The sequence below is a fragment of the Struthio camelus genome, chromosome Z (assembly GCF_040807025.1).
Source record: "Struthio camelus isolate bStrCam1 chromosome Z, bStrCam1.hap1, whole genome shotgun sequence".
NCBI lineage: Eukaryota > Metazoa > Chordata > Aves > Struthioniformes > Struthionidae > Struthio > Struthio camelus.
The window spans coordinates 76,593,093-76,610,627 of NC_090982.1; the positions used below are offsets into that span (position 1 = coordinate 76,593,093).

Here is a 17,535-nt window from a genome sequence, read left to right on the forward strand (position 1 = left end):
CACGGTCTTGGGGCCACACATGCTCTCTCGACCAATATTCGGGTGGGTTCTCACAGAGATGACCAGTCAAGGGAAGAACGAGGCAAGGCTGGTCAGAGAGATGAGCACTCAGCACTGCCAGCCACCCACTGGTATGCATCTGCCAGGGCAAAGAGGATTTGAAGGAGGACTATGACACTTTGCGGATCATAGGAGCACCAAGGGCAGAAGAGCCAAAGAGACTGATGGGAGGTGTCAGAAGTGGATCTATTAGTGCATAGTTCACCACCATCACAAACGGCGTTTGCTTGATGGCTTTCCATCAACCCTGTAATTACAACCTCAAAAATATTGCAATCAACATTGTTATCAAATGTTGTATCTATTCCCAGCTGCAGGATCACAGGCTATGCTCCAGGGGCTTCCTTCCTGCAAGCTGGCACCTATCTGGTTTGCAAGATGATGACCTGGCAGAGCCCAGCCAGCAAGGGCCATTGCTTTCACCGGCCTGTAGATGCTCCAGTGCAAATCTGGCCCCTCAGAATAAAAATCTGCTGAGGCCTGTTTCTGTGCTGGCTTCATGCTTCTCTGCTGGTCTTTGGCTGAGAAACTAAATGACCGGCAGTTTGCTCCCATGCCCCCGCCATGTCCCCAGCTCACAGAGTGGATACATGGGGGTGAGTGTCCGTCCAGACTGGGAGTGCACCTCACCAGCATGGTCACACGTTGGCTTTGCTGCTCCTGTAGGCAAATGCATGGGCTGAGGCTTCCCCAAGGAGGGAGGGGGAGCAGCCACTGGCTCCCAGCTGCATCTCCGCTCTGAGTGGGACCATGCCGGAGGGGAGCTCCAGGTTTGTACCCTGCTGTCCCTGCAGCACGAGGTTATTTGTTCAGATTTCAAACTGGCAATGTGATATTTATTAAAAAAAAAAAAAAAAAAAGGCCAAAGCCGTTGGCTCCCTGCATAACGGTCCCTTGGGTTACGCGAGCTTCACTTAGGCCCCTTTGATACGCATAGCGTTTGTGTTGTTCAGACTTCTTCGCTCCAAGTGAAATAGCCTAAAACCAGGCTAGACCTTCCATTAAATCCAACAGATTCACAATACAGCAAAGGCTTCTTCATCTGCCAGCCTAGGAAAGAAACAGGAGTATAAACAGCTCTTGTGCTGACTCACTTCCATGTGCGAATTCACCAGACTGGGGAACATAACAGGCTGCTAATTCTGGCCCTCAGCTGAATCCTTATCTCTGCAGGCATATCTCCATCTCCTCCGCTCCCAGTGCTTGGCTCCCTGGACAGTAATTTTCTGTGTTCTGACTCTTTAACGTCACAGAAATGGGATTTATATGGGGGGGGGGGTGGTATTTAGCCGAACTGCGTTAGTATTTGACATTTCAGCTCTGAGAAGTTTTCAGTTACATTATTTGCAAGGGCTTTGTTTTTACTGCTGTAAATTGCAGTTCTTTAAGGACAGTGTAACAGTTTCATTTTCTAGGTCTGTCTCTTTGTCTCTGCCTTTCTATCAGGACTTCTAGTGATTTATTTGATTCGCTCGTCCTTTGGATTTCCTACGCTTTGTTACAATGCACCTGTGTCTCCATGACACGGAAAAATGTTCATTTGAAGTAACAGCTCTGGCTTGCGGTGCTTTGGATGTGATACAAAAATAGAACTGTGTGGAAAACTTTTTTATTAGCTTTTTCAGAATCCTAGACCCCAGGTGCTTCAAGCTGAATAACACCACGTTTTACTCAAAATATGAAACCAGACATTGGGTGCTTAAAATGGCCACTGAGGCAAGACATGGGAGCACCTACGGGAGAACTTTTTCTTGCTTCACAAGACTTTGAGGACTCCATGCTCCATAGGACTACAAAAATTCAGGTGTGCAGTATTTTTCCACTAGCCAGCTTGTATTTTCTTAGCCTTAGATCTCTTTTTTTTAAAATAAGTAAGTACAAGCAATAGACAAGGATATATTACAGAGTGAAAGCCTACATTAAAAGGCATTCAGAACAGGCTCCTGTGGATGGTGCAATGGATATGTGACAGCAAAGAAATACTGACTGCAGCACAATTAGGGATACGTTTTTCTCAGAAAATTCTTCTGATGAAGAATTTTCAAGAGCAACAAATTGAATTTGGAGAGAAACTCCGGCAACTCTAGGGAAAAAGAAAGGTGCTGCACACATCGCGGCAAAGGCTGACAGGTTGAACAAAGAGGTCTTTCCTGAACATCAAATCTATGTTTGCAATATTAGAAAGAGACCTCACGATCCGCAAAGATATTCTAACAATTGCACTTCATTATCCCTTGCCCTCGGTTAACAATATTATATTGCCTTTCTTTGGCACTTTACTGAGATTCCTTAACACCTGAAAAGCAACTGCCATATGGATATTGGCTAGATAAAGAAGCATTGCTTTCCCTGTTTGATGTAGTAGAATACCAATATATCAAGTTATGAAGAATTCAGGAACTTGGTGAATAGACCCAGCTTTGGAAACAGTACCCTGCTTTCAAAGCTGCTTGAATACGCAGAGAAATTATTACTCTTTATGAGTAAAAGGAATAAAATACCTCTTCCCCTTTTTTTCCACAGATGCATGCACACGCACACGCACACGCACACACAAGCAATTCTAGGCAAAGTTTGAACATAATTTTCAAATCAAAGAATACTTCAAGGCAGAGGCCAGACCGGATTCAAGCTAAATTTGTAAACTGAGCTCATCAGATGAGCAGTGCTATCTGACTGCAAAAGATCATAACGATTAACACATGTGACAAGTATTATACTGAAAAATGAGTAGGCTGTTTATGGACTTCTTTGTCTGCAGCAAGTGGTTTCTGCTCCAGAGAGGAGAGGACATCTTACTGGGGGGGTTGTACTTTCCCTGGCCGCACTTTAGTGTTGAAAAAGATTAGGGTGTTTCTCATCTAATTCAGTAACCATGAAATGAGGTTGATGCCCTTGGTTCTGAGAGATTGTGAATGTGGCCCTGTGTTGGGGAAAGCAGGAATGCTGCTGGTACCCCGAAACCGGACAGTGTTGGCAGCTAACTATTTATATGGCAGTATTTCTCAATCTTTTCACAGCCCTTGGTTAATGTAATACTGACAAGGCGCTGCTTTGCCTACCTCTGCTGTTTGTATATTAAAGATGCGAACATTCCTCTGAAGATAGATTGCTTTGGAAACGAGAATCCTTTAAGCAGCACTTGATATCTATTGCACAGATTTTATAAGTCCTTGGTGCCAGTTCTCTGCAAGGAAAGGTTTCTTCAGTGCCTTTCTTACTATCCTGTTGAGACAGCCCACAGAGAATTCAACAATCATTGTGAATAAAATATGCTGTTTTCTCCAAAAGGTATGTGTAGATATGGATTTTTGAGCAAAAAAACCATGTTCAACCTTAAAAGATGCTTTAGAATAGTAAATGACTGTGCATGTGCCCACGTACTTAACAGTGAAGTCTAATCAATCATACTCCATAAAGGAGCACTGCCGTAGGCAAAGGGGGGAAGGATGCGGGTTGATGACTTAATAATAGAAGTCCAAGAATTCCAAAAATTATTCCAGCAAAGAAAAATAAACACAGCATGAGAGCAGGTGTGATAAGCACCGCATAACATACAGAGCGGAATGACTAACTTGCTAAAGAAATCAGGAGAAAAGGTATTTTGGTGAGAAGCTCTAAGAAGATCATTAAAACCTGATTTCTTTAACCTTAGATTTTTTACATCTCCTTCTTGCAAGCTGTTTGGTCTCTGCGAATACTATACCTACAGTCAGGTTCATTTAATATGTAAATTTGACCTGTGATATCTTAGACCAAACACATGATGACCTTGGAAGGTATACAGAAGAGATACTTTAGAGAACCATATCTTGTGTATGTTGCAAATAATCTTAGAGGCTTTTATTCTCAGGAGCTTGGAAAATGAATGTTTCTGTGAAGATATATATAGTTGGATGTCTGAATCTGAGACACTTTGACTGTTACTATTGACTTATTTTGGTCTGTTAAGGGTAATACTTAGGCAGAGTATGTAACTTAGACTTTTGCAGCAAATTAATAATCTAATGGGTAGTATCCACAAAGAATTTCCAGTAAAAATATCCAAGTGTATATTTTCTCACTTTAAGGTTTAGACCTTGTTGATAGCAGCATTTTTGGACCTTCCCCCATATGTTTGGGGCAGATTCATGCCAATTTAAACTAAGAAGTTCCTAACGGTTAACCACTTTGGTGCTCTGTGAGAAATCCACTGAGTCTGGGGAACTTTGCCTCATAGGACGGCCTGCAGACAGGCTATGAAAATGCAGGGAGGAAGGCATAAATGGAGACAAATCTCTGCTGATAGATCCATAGCTATTAGCTTATTTTTCCCTTGCTGCAAAGAGGTAGTAGGACTTCACAAGGCAGTATAAAAAGGGGTTGGATCAGCATCACTATTTCTTCTTGTTGTGCCCATTTGCAATGGGTGATCCAAATTAAAGCCGGGACACAATGGAGTGTCATTGTTAAAGGTGATATAAGGCTGTACAGAGCCAAAGTAGTGGTTGTAGCTCTGAACCTGTCATGATTTTTCATATTGCATGCACGGCTCCGTCCGACTTTCAAGAATTCTCTTATTCAGCCTTTTTAGACTCATATTTACTGCAGCGTGCTGTGGAGGAGACGTGTGTAATGTGTTCTCCCTCTCGGGCTTTGTCTATGCAAGGCAAATAACTGTCATTGCTGCCGCGGTGGAAGCCGTACAGATATACGCTCTTTCAGAATAAGATACCGTTGTTCTGGAAAAATTACTCTGCTTTTGGAGTAATTATTTCCAAGTAAAATTGGAACAAAGTCTCCACCTGAGGACTAAGATAACTCTAGGTTATTACTGTAATCATGCTGGTTAATTTTTTCATGCAGACAAGGAAATCAAAAGGGTAGTTCATTTTAGTCTCCCTCTGAACAGAAATTATAATAGCACAGTCAGTGGTGGCTTGTCCTTGCGGTCTATTTTATCCCAGCTATTTAAGTACATCTGTCTGTATAAAGGGCAGAGATGAGGAGAGATAGGAGCAATATAAAGATGAAGGGTCCCAATTTTGTTTCATAAACATAAAGGAGAATACATGCCTTGCTAGTAGAGCTCCCAAATTACTAGGAGCCATACTGTGTGTGTGTGTGTTTTTTTTAAGCCGTGGCCTGGATTTTGGAAGCTGCTGGGGAAAGTCACAATTTAGCTTATTCTATCCCAGTTACTTAGCGAGTATCCCCACTTTGTCCTGTCAGTGACAGCAGAGTTGCTCACTCCCCTGGACAGGAAGATGCTGTACTTTAATTTGTACTGTCTTCTCTCCCTACTGCCTTCATACCCAGGGCCAGACTTGTCACTAGACTATACCAAAGTGTCATCAAATCATCTACAGAGAAACTTTGGAGTACCATGAACCTCAGCATCCGGGGGTTTCAGGGTGAGCTGAGGGCACACGATAGCTCAGCAGATCTGCCTCAATCGCCGGACGTCGTTCAGATGTCTCCAGGGTGCAAGGGAAGACAGAGGCCGTCCGGGTGACGATTTGGTGGCACAGGTCGGGGGCAGAGACTCCTGCTTGCTCTTGGAAAATGTGACAAAACTACAGATTTCTCAAGCTGGCAGGGGGATAAAATGTTGTTGTTAGTATGACTAAAATCTGCTTTATGGCGACTTTACAAGTACTCCAGCTTTCCTAAAAGAGTTAAACAAACTACTCAAATTGGGTCCAGCTGATATATCCACGTGAGGCTAAATGACCTGAGCAGCGTTCAAATCCCTAAAGCTGAATATTATGTCCCCTGGCGCTTCATCTGATCTTTCTCCCTGCTTCCTGGTTTCTCCCGTTTTTCTTCCAGGGTCCTCTGGGTTTCAGGAGCCCGCTCTACTTCCAGCCTCCTTCCCTTATTGAAAGCAAAATAAAATGAAATTGTGGGCACTATGTAGGAGGTGGAATGCGGAAAACACTAAGGAATATACTTAATCTCTACCCAGCCGGTCACTAGGAAAAACACAAAATGCTACTGATCCTATTGACAACTGACCAGGTTGCAAAAGACAAGTACCACAGAACCTATAAATCAATGTTGGTAGATCCACGCTCATGAAACCATATTTGATTGGGATTTTGATGTTCACGCCGTGTAATAGGTGCATAACCTTCAGGAAGAGCAGAAGGAAACGAGTGCTCCTCAGATGTGTAAGGGGAGAAGGTAAAATATTTCTGGCAGCCTCAAGAATTACTGATTCCAGTTGTAGATAAAGATGACCTTTCAACAGAGAGCGGAAGAATAAACCCAACACATACAGTGTACAGCATCTTTCCTACCTTTTGGTCTGGTATCAGAAGATACAAGCAATGACTGATTGTCATTGTGAAAGTGAATGCCAGCAGCTGCCTATGAAGCTACTTAGTAAAAGACATTGTTTACGAGCATCAGCTTTACTTCCATGGTATAATCCTGCCAGAAGCCAAACGCTTTCCAGCAGGAGCACCAAATCTGCAGCATCTCAGAGCATTATCCTACAATTGAGGTAGAAAATGGGGGCAACGCACATGACTGACTTTGGAGAGATTTAAATGATATCGTTATTGTAAGAGGATAAAGAAGAGAAAGCAAAGTCCCTTTTCATTCTGTTTCTATATTGGTGTAACATCCCTGAAATGAATAGACTTGCTCTGATTTGAATAAGAAGGGTTCAGGCCTAATCTGTCCCCTTGTTTTAGAGATGTGCTCTATAAGCAGACTGGAATTGTGGACCTTTAAAAATGAAGATAACAGATAATCTGAAGTTGGTGCCTGGATTTTTTTGTAATTCTGATCTGTATGCTGCTGCTGTTGACGATCATCATATTTGCATGACTATTGGCTGTTATTTCCTGCCAGAACTGACCACAGGGGACAGCCTTGTTTTGAAATAAGGCCTCAGCATTCTGGGCAGCTATCCCAAGGTGCACCACTGCTTTCTGCTTTGGGAGCTCTGGGGATTTTTCCTGTCCTACCAGAAGATAATCACATTTTTGAACTTGGGAGTCAAAGGGAATAATTCTCAGAGTTTCTCTTGCTTCACCCCACCATCCATCTTGCTTTCGTGAGCCAGCACCATTTTCAAAGAGCTCTCTGGGAGCATGGAGGAATCATTTGTAAGCTCTGCTGCTCTCACATGGGTAAATAATGAACAGAGTATTGTTCAAAGTCAAGGCCCTAGAAACAGGGTGGAAAAATCACCTAAGGAGACTGAATCCATCTGACACTGCAATGCTTTTGGAGGAGCTGTGCCCATGAAGGTCAGTCAAGTGGTACTGACAGGTGGCACAGGACAGCGTTAGCGCCTCAGGATCATCAGTGGTGGCAGGACTTTGTGTACTCCAAAATCTGTTTTCAGTGAAATTTCATTGAATCCTGCACTGCGTTAACCCCAGCCCTGTGGTGAAGCATTCCTCACTGGATCGCTCTGCAGCATGGCAACGCGGGAGGAAAAACATGGAGGGAGACAGTTCTCCCATCTGGCCGCTGCTTGGACAACTGCTGCCTGGCATGGGGTGGCAGGTTGCTATCTGTGGTGGTGCAGGCTGGGCACGCTGCCAGCAGGGAGCTGCTCTCTCTGCAGCCCGCCCAGCTGAGCAGGGTGCCCACAGTTATTACCTGCGTTGCGTGCCTGCGATTTCCTCCCTGAAACGAGGTCACTGGCAGGAATCATGCACCTATTTTTTTGCACCCCTCCCAGGCCTTGGAGCTCGGCAGCTTGGAAGGGTATTTTTTCCCGGTGTGGCTGACACCACTGGGAAGCTCCTTGTCCTTTCCAGAGGGTGGTTGATCTTGCAGGCTCTGCAATGCTATCTTGTTCGCGTGCAAGTACTTTGCATTGACAGAACAGTTCAACTAACAACGTCTTCAGATGCTGAAGAGGCCTAAGGCTCTGCCTAGAACCTCATGCTGAGCTTCTTGACATTGCAACAAGTGCCTCTAGACACCTCTCCATTTTAACCATCTTAACGGCTGGGCTTTATTTAGTTATCAGCAGAGACATTACAAGCAGGAATAATCGTCTTCAAAGGAGTGATAGGCAGAGCATTCGGACAAAACTGAAATGCGACTGCCTGGCATTGTCTTTAATAAAGCAAATACTTTAGAGACACTGTGATAGTTCTCAGCTCGTTTTTTAGATTTAATTTTAGAACTGCAGTACTGGAAACCCACTCCCCAAGCCTTGTATTGGGGCATGAGTCAGGAAGCGAATCTGGCTTGAAAGAAAACAGAGCTGCTGACCATTTCCTTTTGCAGTGGCCAGGAAAAGTGAACCTGAAAAAGCAACCATTTAAAAATGTATTTTCATTTCAATAATCTGAAGTGTCTAGTAAAAAAAGGAACTTTATTAAAAAAAAGGTTTTTCACTTGTTTTTGATCCTTTATGAGTAATTCACTGTTCATTTAAATCTTCTTTTGCATATAGCACTTCCTGCTGAGCGAGACCAGAAGATAAAAGAGGTACAAGGGACATATTTAAAGGACTTAAGAAAATCCCCAAATGCCCGAAAATATTAAAACCCGGCACAGAACAATGCCTGCTCCTGGGGGGCTGGAGCCAGGCTGTGAGTGACGCGCGACCCTTCCCGCAGGACAACTGCGACCCGGTTCCCCCCCCCTCCACCCCTCCGAGCCGCCCCCTCGGACCCCCGCGGGGTGGGCATGGGTGTGTGTGGGGGGGGGGCAGGTCCTGGCTGGGCATCCCCGCCCGGGCGGGCTCCGCAGGGCGGCCTGGGCGTAAAGTTTCCCCGCTGCCCGCCCCGTAGGGCCGCCCCTCGCCGGAGCCCCGCGCCGCCGCCGTCGGGCCCCCCCCCCTCCTCTCCCGCCCCGCGCCGCTCCCCGGGCCGGGCCGGGCGGGCAGCGCGGCGGGCGGCGGCGGCGGCGGCGGCGGCAGGTGTCGGGCCGAGCCCCGGCCCCGCCGAGGTGAGTGCGGAGCGCGGCGGCGGGCGGCGGCGGGCGGCGGAGCGCTGCTTCCCCCCCGGGGTTCCCTGCCGCGCCGACGGGGTTTGCGCCGCCGGCGGAGCCGCTGCCCCGCTTCCGTCCGCCGGTGCCTGCGGCGGGCGGCGGGGACCTCCGGGGTCGCGGCCGGACCGGGGAGCGGCGGCGGCGGTCCCGTTGCCGGGGGTCGGTCGGGGGGGCTCCGTCTCCCCGGCACGGCGGGGCGCATCCCCCGGGAGTCGGCGGGACCCCATGGCCGGGCACCGGCGGGGTTCGTGCCCCGACCCACGCTCTGCCGAGCCGGGTGTAGGCACACGGAGGGCAGTGGGCACCATCCCCTGCCGTGAGGCTTCGTGGCATCGCCCCTGCGCTGTGCGTTAGCTCGCGTCGTCGCTGCCCGTGTTACTGCCCTGCTGTGGGGCAGGAGCCAGGGAGGCGAGCAAGAGGGGTGGCTTTCACCTAACCCCCATCCACCCCCCTTCCCTGTACGCAGCAGTCTAATAAAATCAGACAGCATGAAGCATCTGGCCGTTTTTGTTTTTTTTTTTTTTTGGGGGGGGGGGGAATCATCGGAAAGTAGTTCCCTGTGTCATTAAATACTGTTGTCCGCACACAGCAGGCTGTGATATATGCGGTGTTGTAAGCCCAGGAGCAATTGTGGGTGAGATATGTACGAGGAAAACATCAAGCGCTGACCTCAAATGCTGAAGTGAAACGTGTTGCCTCTCTTTCAGGTGGCCTGGGGTACTCTTATCAAACCTGTCTCAGTCTGTGACTCTCTGACCATTATGCTTTGGGACAGAAAGCCCTGATTGCCCCCTTTGCAGGTGCCATAAAGCTATAAATGGGCTTAATATAGCCCATTCTGTTAACCTCAGTTCTTTCCCTCAGTAGCCTTTTAATGAACTGCAGCATTCATGAATTTCCCTCAGTGGGTTGTCAGAGCTTCTCCCCTTGTGTCTGGGGAGCGATCGGAGGGGCCGCGCGGAAGGAGAGCGCTCAGTGGGGCCCGACCCCAAGCTGCCTTCGCTCCCCTCTCCTCCGCGAGCTGCGGGAGGTGGCGGGGGATTGAAGCGAGGGGTGGTGGGCTCTGGCGAAGGCGGCTGCAGGCGGCTCAAGCGTGTGCCCTGTTGTGGCATCGGCTGCCCGTGCATTAGCCGAGATGCTGTGCTGCAGCCTGGAGCGGTTGGGGCTTGGACGCGCACTTTGTTCCTGTGAGCAGACTCTTCTTGTGGGAGCGCTTAGGCACTTTGGTCTGAAAGTCTCTGTTTTAAGGCAAACTCAGATGCATGCCCTCTGAAACCCTCATTTTTGTGTCCTGGATGCACCTACTTGCAAATATTGTGCTAATCCCTCTAGATTATGAACTTTGTCGTTTTAGAGTGACTTCTCCCTGTCTTGCACGATCCTTGCACTGGAGAAATTATCTTCTGAGTAGCTAAAGCCCATAGCGCAAGGAAGAATTACCTGCAGTGCTACTAAGGCAATAATTCTATGAAAAGCAAGATGCCAGAAAGCAAATAGAGTGTAAAAAGTGGGTCTTTGAAGGCTTTGTCTCCGTGAAAATGTTCAGTGCTTAGCCTAGAGGATAGCTATTTTCTTTCACTTTTATAGAAGTCAGGAATATTTTGCAGAAGTGGGATACAAATTTTGGGGGGTTAAAAGAAGAACTAAAAGTCTTTCAATTTTCACGACACGGGGCTTTCTTGCGTTCCCTTTACAATGTTGTCAGGTGAATACTGTGCTAAAAACCTTGACACCTGAGTAGATATTCACACTGACTTCTACACTAATGAGCTTGTGAAGGCAGTTGTTATCAACTCTTTGAATACAAATAGCAACTTTGGTGACCAGGCGGTACTTTGCAGAGTTGTCTATCAGTATATTGTTGTCACTGTTTTCTCTCTCTCTCTCTCTCTCCTATGGATTCTTTAAGCCGTTAATGGAAATGCCTCCATTTCCCCAAATAACAAAGGGACAGAGACTCCTAAGGGATTGCGGTGTGTGTTCCCGTGGGCTGTGTGGCTGGCCACAGCCTCAGAAGGTGGCTGCGGACAGGGGTGCACAGGGCAGAAGTCGGGACTGTGACTCTCTAAATTCAGATGAACTATAATGTGGCAGATCAGGGCAATCTCTGGCTTCTTCAAACAAAAGGGAACACTTTGTCCCAGGCACCTTGTCAGGGCTGCTCAAAGGCGAGGAGGACAAACGGAGTCCAGATGTCTTTGGAAAGGTTTACCTAGGTGGTTGGAGAGCCCTGACTTCTCACATGCAAGAGCCATCATCTTGCATAGCAGGTATCTACTGCTAGCAATGCCAGTGAAATCAGGTCCCTATGTCCTGAGGGCCAAATTTAAAAGGACTGGAGAGCTGCGCAGCTTTATAATATTGCAGTCAGTGTCTTGCTAGCGTTTCTGTAGCTTCATGGAATAAAGGAGTGGCTTTGGGCAGAAGTCAGGTCTGGTGCAAGAGCGTCTGGTCTGTGTTAGGAGGCAGGATGAGACTTTACTCCCTCCAAAGATGTAAGGAGTGTTGTGGCCACTTCAAGAGTGCGGCCTCCTCTCTGCTTAAAGGCATGTGCAGTCAGGCAATGGCCTTGCTCGGGCTTGGGGGCGTGCAGCAGATGCTCACCTTCTTGCAGAGGGAAGGAGTGGACCTAAAACGCCTTGGCTCAGCTGTGCACGTTTTGTGGAAGGCTTCTTTTTTTAAGTAACACTTTTCTCCACTTGCTCCCTTGAAAATCCAAGTAAAGCAACATCTGGGAACAAATAAGTTGGTTTTTTTGTTACTATTTTAATGACAGTTCCTGGGTAACTCAGCTGGGTTGGCCTAAGTCAAAAGCTGTGGATTTTGTCCATGCAAGTATAAGGAAAGGTCTTATAATGCAGGTACATTTCTAAATTGCTTCTGAATGTTATTACTAAAGTACATTTCTTTGCTATATTTCTACGCGTGTCTACATAGTGGTGCATAGTGGTATTCTATCTCTAAGTGTTGCTACTGTCTTCAGTATAGGGCTTGTTCTTTTGCTTGGTTTCCTGCAGGTGTTGTTAGGTGTTCTGCGTAGCATTCTTCTCCAAAGTGGGGTCAAGCCATGTATAAACTCCATTAGACAAATGCAGAATTAAAAAAAAAAAAAGTTTTAGCTGGGCAACACGAAGTCAGGAAATGCAGCGGCTGAGGTTCCAACAGCAATATTAACTTGGCAGCAATACACATCCTGTAAGCTCTTTTATGGCATACATCTCATAAGATAAACAGGAATAAGCTCATAGATTAATATATCCAGAGAGAGAGAGAGCAGAAAAGAAGAGTCTTCTGAATTTGACCCACTTGTCCATGTGATAGTTGGCTATTGTGTGTCATCTGGAAAAGCATGGTAGTCCCTTAGCCGTGCTGGGCAGTGTGTGCGCTGCTGACTCAGAAGTACCTGATTGCTGATGGAGCAAGAATAACAACATCACTGAATGAGTAACGCGGGTTTTGCTTGTGTTGAAACAATATCATTTTAATAAACTGCTTTTTGTTCCTTAAGGTCTGTGAGCTGTACTATGATCCTTAAGCATTCCCTGTTTCTTTATTCCTGACGGATGTGTCTGACCCTGCTGGGGTTATGACAGAGTGCAGTGGGCTCGCTTTGGTGAGGCTCAGCTTTCTCCTCGTATTACCCCTGCGTTACAGTAACAGCTCTTCTGGCTTGTTTTTACTACATCATGTACAAAAATCATTACGTGCATATAGTATTTTAATACAGATCTGCAGTAGACCAAGCAATAGTGCTCTTTCTATTATGTTGTCTTAATTAAAAATTGCGATACCAATGTATTTCACTAAGTTGATAAATTTAGCTTGAAGGTCAAATAGTCTAATCTGACCTTCCCCATGTCACAAGACATTATATCTCGTGCAGCTAGCACGGTACCGAGTCTGAAATTTGCATGCAATCTGTTGTCATCTAGGACAGAGTCTGTGGTCTTTCAGCAGCAGCTTCCAGCAATGAAAAGGCGGTTTGGGTGAATAAAATTAATTTGTGGTTACTCTCTGGAATAAAATAATTATTCTTTTATAGTTAAAAAGGGCTCCTAATCTAGTATCAAAACACTGACATTGCTGTCTTGTTTTCTGACGTTATAAAGCTTTGCCAGGGAGATGGGCACAGCAAAATGGGGAGGCTCTGGAATGCCACAATCTAATATTTCTTCTGTTATAGCTGCCTAATTGGAACGGCTCCTCTTCGGTGCAGCCTCCCAGATTTGCTGCTGGAGGACTTTTGTAAGCTATGCCAGTTGTGCTTTAATGTCATTATAGCTTGATTTGGCCAGCATTTTATTAACTTTCCCTGCAGTGTTATACAGTTTGCAAAGGGGATTAGTACTCTGGGTGGGTTGCAGTATTTATTGTGCGCGTTTAATCTAAACTCCTCTTGAAATGGAATTGTATTAAGCTAATTTGACAAAAGTTTGAAATGACAGTAAGGCTACTTTTGATAATTGATTTTTTTTTTCCCCTCTAAGAGAGCGGTTGTGCTTATTAAAATTATCACGATCCACACAGTCAAAATGGTTCAAATCAAACAGTGGGTCTGGATCCCACTGGGTTTTGACTTTGGATATTTTTGCTTAGTGGAAAGCGAAGGTGGGCACTGCTTTGAGGTCCCATTACGGTCAATGGTCAGGTGTCCTCTTGAAAATGTAGCAATTCCTCTCATGATTGTGCTGCAGGAGTTTCCAGAAGGAGCAGAATTGAAAAATGGGGAAAGTGTAGAAAGCAGAGTCCCTAACTATATTAAAGACTTGTGAAACTTGTGCTATTTCACAAAAAAGCCCCCGCATAATTTTATAGTGGAGCCATCATCCCTGTCTCAGACTGGGGAAAAACCTATTCAGTATTATATTTTAGTCATATACAACACAAAGGCTTTTGCTGTGCTGTTTAAAATCCAGACTTCTTTCAGCCTGTGTTCTGCCGTGATATTTTCATCCAAAATGGACTGCTGAGTCTGACTATAGCAATCTGAAAAAAAAAAAAAACCCACCCTAACCTTCCTTCCTGACACTTCAATTGTAACATCCACTGTGTGAAACTAGGGCATAAATGCATTAACACTTGTCACTGGGAAGAAAATCCTAAATGTGATGGGGACCAGAAGAGAGTGATTCTTAGATTCATGATATAAATTGGTTCATTATTTATTTCAATCAAAGGCTGTAGGTGCTGTTATAATGAAAAATTAAAGTGCACTTTGCAGAATAAATCCGAGCTGACACTGTGCCAGCCCAAAAGCATTCCTGACCTACAAAATGAAGGAGAGCTTTGATGCTCGCTTCGCCCTTTGCAAAATCCTGGATAAACAAACGTTGGCCAGAGGTTTGATAGAGGTCGGCCCTATTAAACCACCAGTGCGGAGCCCACTCTGTTTTCTCCTGCCGTCCAGTGAAAACATCCTGCCGTTGTCTCCCAGGTGTTACAGATCTATGCAACGGCAGCCCACCTGCTCAGCCGCCTGTAAATACATTGGCATCTTCACTAGATATCATCTTTCCAGTACTAGCATCCTATTTGCAAGTTATCTGTAAGTTTAGGAGCAGTCTGCGTCCCAGCCTCAGCTTTCCAGGACAGATTAGTACAATACAGCCTGTGTCCTCTTGAACCAGAGTTTCTCCACACCTCCAGCTGTGTGCAAATATAGTAGTGTATAAATCAATGATCTGACCACAGGTAAGGGTTAACATACTGCTGCTTTGCTCTCCGCTGCTGGAGCGAAAGCAATCTCCCAGTCGTGCGGGGTAAATTTAGCTTTAATATCAAGGTATAAATTTTAATGGTCTTTGTGGACTTGAGATGACCAAGGAATGTGATCTATTAAGATATTTATGTCTTTCTCAGTACAATCGAAGATCAAAAGGGGGCTTCAAAACAGTATGGATTTGGAGAGAGTTTGCAACCAAAGGCTATGCCAAAACGCACAAAGAAAAGGCTTTGTTTATTTAATGCAAGCCTAAAGCTCTGATGGAAATGGTGCAGCCTGAGCAGCTCGTCTCTGCTCCCTCAGCTGATGGTGCTGGTGGCAGCCACCTCTGCCAGTGGGATGGTCCAGCTGTCACAGCACCGTTCATCAGGGCTGGCAGGAACACCAGCGGCGGCTGACCTTGGAGTAAAGACTAAAGTCCCTGTCTCGTCTGCACTCAACTCTCAACGTGAAGGATGTCAGATGACAAGTGGGACAGGTATTAAACATTAACCAGCCGTTCTGCTTTAAAATAGTAATCCCGATCTCGTGCTCATACCTGTTTCCCAGTAGGTCTGTCTTTGGAGGACTTGAGACTTTCACAAGTGATGAATTTACCTATCTCTTGGTCTTCTGTATCCTAAATCTGCAGTGCTGTTTTTCCACTCTTGAGCACTTGCAGGTATTTCTGCTGGGAACGTGCTCACCATGTTTATCTGGGAATAGAAACAAGTGGGTGGGCTGACTTTAAGCCAAGTTGCAATTGCCTTCCAGGCTCCAAGCAGCACAGATTACGTTACCCTTCCTTTAATCATCTTCCCCACCCTTTAACCTTATACTCTGTGCAGCAGAAAAACCAAAGCATCTCACTCTCACTGCCGAGCCACCTTCTTCCATCAGCATTATATTCAGGTCCTCCACTTGATACTGAGGAGCTGAGCAAGGAAACATCTTCCTCAGCATAACAGGGCTTGGGCTCTGGGCTGGAACGTGGCCCACCTCATTCAGCAGCGATCCATCTCCTCTCTTGTATGGAGTAACAGACCTCCCACTCTTTTTCCTCTGAACAAAACCACCAACATTTCCATATTGGATGTGCATCCTGGAGCTCATCTGGAAATAAATAAATGCAGCAAACAAATGGATGGAGCTGCTCTGGAGATCCCAGCCGTTTCTGGCTTCTATGTACCGTCACTGCTGGCAGGTGTGGGACTGGGGACAGCTGTGGGAGGCTCGTTTTGAGGGCAACAGCTTTTTCCTTCATTTCACATCGAGTTGCTAATTAATGATTTAATGCTCTGCACTGTGAATGGTCTTTAGTGCAGTGAATTACAGCTCCTGGATGACTAGGATGGAAAGGACTTGCTCATCTAGCCTTGGGTCTTGGTACTTGGGTCATCTAGCCTTTTGCTTTGCTTTCAAAAGTATTCTTCCTAATTAAAGTACAATTGGTGATTGCAACATATCTTGTTTGGGTGGTTTAATGAATTACCACCTTCTCTGCTAAAAGTTAAACTGTATTTACTAGCTGACTGTAAATGTCTCAGCTGTGGGATGGTTATTTACGAAACTATTCTAATGCAAATGTGTGTTGTTATGTTTCCATTGATCATACAGGCATTGCCGCAGATTTTATTTCTTGGTGTTTTTAGGCTTTTTCTCCTTCCTGCCGTATCTGTTCTACTGTACGCTATGTAACAGAAGTTCCTTGAGGTGCCATTTAGCAGTCTAGAGCTATAACAATTAAAAATATTCTTCCTTCTCCAATGGACTTTGATTCTCGTGGATGAGCTATTTGTGTTTGTCTAGAGAACATCTGAATAAAGCATTCAGTATTTTAGAGGTATATTTACTTTTAAATGAATTCTAAATGAAAGGTAATTGACTGCAGTTATAACGAGATAAGGAGCATTCATCTTAAGAGCCATGTGGCTAATTGTAGCGCTCTCAGTGTGGATGCAGCTTGACTGCTCCAGGCTGAAGGCTGTGAAATCACTGTTCATGTTGTGAGAGGCTTGTAGCCTGCCCAAGAGCCTGCAACTGCCCTCTCGCGTCATGCGTGTGGCGGCATGAGGTAGAGTAAAGGTTTGGATATCACAATCACAGTTTTCCAGACCGAACTAGGCCTTAAAGTTTGTTCATTGGTCCTAAGCCCTGTATCTCCCATGTGTTTCTTTCATGGAAGTGGTTTTGGTCGCAAGTGTCAAAAATGGTGGCTCAGCTTGAGAAATACATGGCAGCTCTTTCAAATTGATGACGCTTCTTTGGAATCTTCCTCTCATACAATAGCTGCTTCTTTTTTTCTGTGTACAAAGACTTCAGAAAAGTGGAGTATGTGAGTAGGAAGTCTTGCCTTGAAATAGACTGCTTTGTGATCAAGGATTTTATCTGTAGCCTTTTAATTACCTCTATAGATAGGATAATAGCTCAGTGATAATAGATGGAAAACGAGAAGGGTTATTGCTTGGAAGATGTGACTGGCATCTTTCAGTGTCTCTTCCGTGTTTAATGGGGATAGTCACCCCCTCCCTGTAGGGGATGCCCTTTAATCAGATAGAGCTCAGGTCAGAGTCTAACTGATCTAGGTACCAGCTTCTAATCTCTGGTGAGTAAAACTATGAGTTTGGATCTTGTAAGTAAACAAAGAAATACGGAAAAGGTTAGGAGACTTTTTCATCTTTATGTAATATTTGATAATCAAGGTACTAGACATGTTTTAGCTACTGGCAATGGTATCACTAGGGACTCGTAGGACAATGCCTGGATTCACTGATTTCTGTTTTTATTGAGAGGGAGGGAGAGGGGTGGTACTTGTTCTAAAAACTATT

The 17,535-nt window shown here is 45.4% G+C and overlaps 1 protein-coding gene across 1 annotated transcript in view; it reads left to right on the forward strand.

Annotated features, from left to right (window-relative positions):
- The first annotated feature begins 8,903 nt into the window (after window positions 1–8,903).
- LOC104147813 (PDZ domain-containing protein 2-like) overlaps window positions 8,904–17,535 on the forward strand; it is a 213,005-nt gene continuing 204,373 nt past the window's right edge. The window contains exon 1 of the mRNA XM_068927921.1: window positions 8,904–8,964. The gene's annotated coding sequence lies outside the window, so the exon portion shown is untranslated. The remainder of the gene's footprint in view (window positions 8,965–17,535) is intronic.